Here is a 4,061-nt window from a genome sequence, read left to right as displayed (position 1 = left end):
AAATTAATCAAGCACATAAGTGGGGTGTTCATTCTTATGGACTGACATAAATTTTAACTCAAATTTATACCTATTGTCTCAGAGTAAATCATCTATTGTGGGATAATGCCTTATTATTATAATTCATGCCCATTGGCCGTTGTAGTTTCTTCATTTTTTGACATGGAAACGAGTGCGGAGATGATGAATGGACACTGAAAAATGTTGAAGGCCTTATTCAAAGCTGGGAGACCTCCTACAACCAAGAGATTACATAAGAGATCAACCAAAGGAACCCAAGGAAAGTTAATATGAAATTACAAAAGTACCCAGTCAAAGTATAAGAAAATTGCCTTGAAACCTGGCCCAAATTATTTTACAAGAGATTCCATTTCCTGTCCTATCACATCCATGCTCAAAATTACTTTTGGATGATTTCAATTTTAAGTTCATTGAAGAGTACTTGGAATTAACTTTCAAACCAATTTGAATTGCTAAATTTGAAAAAACGAGTCGACCCACCTAACCTAGCCCAACCGGGATCAAAAACCAACTCGAGAATGTGCATACAATAAAATAAAGGTGTCAATTGTTTCGGTTTTGATTATTGGGTATGGTTCAAGTACAAGATATAGAAATTAAATACCGAACCCAGAATAGGAATACATTTAAGAAACCAAAATCGAATCGATTTGATTTGATTCGTTTTTTGTTCTTATTCAGTTTCATATTGGGTTCCTTATTCGATTTTAATTCGGTTTCATATTAAGTTTAGGTTCTATTTTAGGTATTTAGGTCAACTTTTTAGATTATATAAAAAAAAAAAAAAAAAAAAAAAAAACCATGATTCGTCAAACTTTTATCAAGCATTAAAAATGAATGGAATTAATCATCCAAATTGATTGAAATGGTAAACAAAAATAAAATTTTATTTGCTTCCCTATTCAGTTTGAACTTAATATGAACTTTGTTGACTTGTAGCAAGAATAAATAAATAAAAAATTGAAGTCCGTTTGAGTTAATTCCAAATACAAATGTAGAGCTATGCCACTCAGTCTGCAGGAACCTCACGTTGGAAAGTTGAAATTGCAAGCTGATTGATCTAAGTTAATTTATGTTAGGCTGGCCAGTTGAATGACACATCAATCCATTATTTGTGGTAGGAGTGAAAGTGACACAGGGAGGAGCTAGTGTATGCTATACAGTTGAATACGGAATTCAATTCCAAAAGGAAAAATGAGAACTTTTGTAATTATGGTTGGGGCAAGAGAACGTTACCTCTTGGCACAAATACACCTTAACGAGAACAGCCAATTGGAGGTTGTGTGCAAACACCTTTAGTGCGGGACAACGTAATCTTTTTACACACGTTGTATCTTTGCGTATGTAAGTGCTAGGAGGTAGCGTTCTTTCTACCATATGATTGTGTTGCTACCTTAAATTCTTACTGAAAATGGCAATCACACTTTTATATTAATTTTTTCTTTTTTTTTTTTGAATCCAAAGAATTTAATCTCAAAATATAGTAAAATTTAATAAACAGAATTAGAATGTTTTGGAGTTCATTATGCAATCATTATCTATAATGATTGCAAAAATTTTAATTTAATTTCACTATACTTTGATGGAGAGCTGGAAGATTATTTTATATAATAATTGGTGATGACATGGGTTACATATGTTTTACTTGAGGAGGATTTAAGAAAAAATAATAGAAATTATTTCTAGTTAAATAAAACAAAATCAAAATTGAAAGGAGATGATCAAATTCCACGTATGAATTTTCCATCAAGACATTATCTACGTGGCTATGTAAAAAAATATTAAAGGTCAACGCAATTGGACAAACATTTAGCATGTCAAAGAAAATGTAATATATATAAGAGAGAGAGAGAGAGAGAGAGAGAGAGAGAGAGAGAGAGCATCCGCGCAACGATGATAGAGACTCGAAAATAAAGCCATGCATGCTGAAGTAAATAATGCTTGTAAAAACTTGTCTGCACTCCATGGTGGCATCTTATCTTTCACATTTAAATCCTCTTTAAGTGTTTATAATTATTTTTATTTTTTTGATAAAATTATTATTATTATTATTGTTATTATAATAAAGCCTCTTAAGTTGAGACCAAATCATGTAGCCATGAAGAAGGGGCCTAATCCATTTGCCAGGAAGATATAGGGACGGCTCACCCACCTATCTGATGATGCCATTCTAATCATCACTGTAATCATCTGTTTCTAATTCACACACAATCACACGCCAAGCTCTGCTATAAATTGAAGAGAGGGAGAGAGTTATTTATCAGTCTTGAGCTCTAAAATGGAGATACAAATCCTAGACTACATTCTGGTTCCATTCGGTCTAATTTTGTTGGTGGCTTACCACATTTGGCTCGTCCATCGTATCATATACCAACCAATGAAGACAGCCATTGGCATCAGTGTCACTAGCAGACATGTTTGGGTTGAAACCATGATGGAGGTAACTACTAAACTTTTTTTTTTTTTTTTTTTTCTTATAGGTATTATCAATTTATTGGAAAAGAGGGAAAATATTTACAACTCAAAGGTAGGGATCCGTCTCTTCTCCTGAGCACCCATCATCCAGGTTTTGTCCATAGTTATCTGAGCAAGTGTCACTTGTCCAGATGAGAATCCAACGGTTCTTGACGGCTCTCTTTTCGTGCCTCTGTCAGCGCCTCGTTTCCCGTGCCTTTTTTCAAAGCGTTGGATCTTCCCCTGAACACATGGCACTTGCCCAGGTAGCTATGGGCCGACCTAGACCATGGGTGCTTAGGAGAAAAGCGGAATCCCAAAGGCAGCTGGTTTGAGCCATAGAGAAAAGTTTCACATGAATAAAAAGGATCACTAGGCCAAAATAGCACAAAAGTACAAATCAAAGCACCTAAAGACCAAGGAACAACCACTGGGATCAGATTTTCCAGCGGTAGTTCTCCATTTCTGAGATAGGAAAGGGTTCTTAGAGGATTACCTACTATTAGGAGCAACAACTCTACACTTACCCACAACATCCGCTTTGATATCTTTTATTATGCAAGTCAATGGTCTACTAAACTTTCTTATTTTCCTCTTTATAAATTCAGTGATCTGAAAGAGCTTAATTCATATTGCCTCATCAATTAAGGTGGCCTTTGCTTGACTGTCCATTGCCAATAAGCTCGTTAATTTTTATAATATTAATCAAGAAAAATCCATTGATTAGGGCACATGATGCAATATCATGGGCTATAAAACTTACTATAAGGTGACATTGATCATAAAAGGCAATAACCAATGCACAAGGATTCTACCAATGTTGGGTTTGGGGAGGGTAAGATCCATCATATGTCAACAATTTTGAAATCCAACCATAACCAAGCTGCAGAATTTTAAGGCCATTTCGGAAAGGCTTCCTAAATGGACCATGCAGGAAAATCTCTCACCTTAATTAATATTTTTAAATTAAAAAATAAATAAATAGTGTATCATAGAGGTACATGATCAATAAGAAGGCCCAAATATAATCTATCTATGTGGTTTTTTTTTTTTGGAAAGGGTTCTCTAAACCTATATACACCTTCTCATGAAGTGATTTTTTATTCATTTTTTAATGAGAGGAAAAAATTTAAATGCGAAAGGGCATAAGAAACACCTCGACCTTAGAGATATTTTCTTTTTCTTTATATATTTATTTAGGAAGAAAGAACTTTACTCGATAACGTGTACATACACTAAGACACAACAGGTGTGAAAAAACTCTGATGCCCCATGATGAAGATGCTCACGCATATCTTCCCATATACTGTAGAAGCTAGTGTGTATATACACTATCGGATAGTATAGATAGCTTTTAGGGGCAGTTGATTTACTGCCGCTAATTAATTGCTTTTAATGGCTGTTATTCTATTGCCGCTAAAAGTATTTAGTTTATTTAAAAAAAAAAAAATTTCTGCCCCACCCCCACCTTTGGCAGTCCTAGACCTTGCCCTTCGCCTTGCCCTTTCCCTTGCTCCTAGTAACCATGACCTGTGTCTTTTCCATTTTACTCCAACCTTGGCCCATCCCCACTTGCCCCACCATCC

This window comes from Macadamia integrifolia, chromosome 5 (assembly GCF_013358625.1).
Source record: "Macadamia integrifolia cultivar HAES 741 chromosome 5, SCU_Mint_v3, whole genome shotgun sequence".
Lineage (NCBI taxonomy): Eukaryota > Viridiplantae > Streptophyta > Magnoliopsida > Proteales > Proteaceae > Macadamia > Macadamia integrifolia.
The sequence above is the reverse complement of the archived record's forward strand: the minus strand, read 5'-3'. Positions refer to the sequence as shown.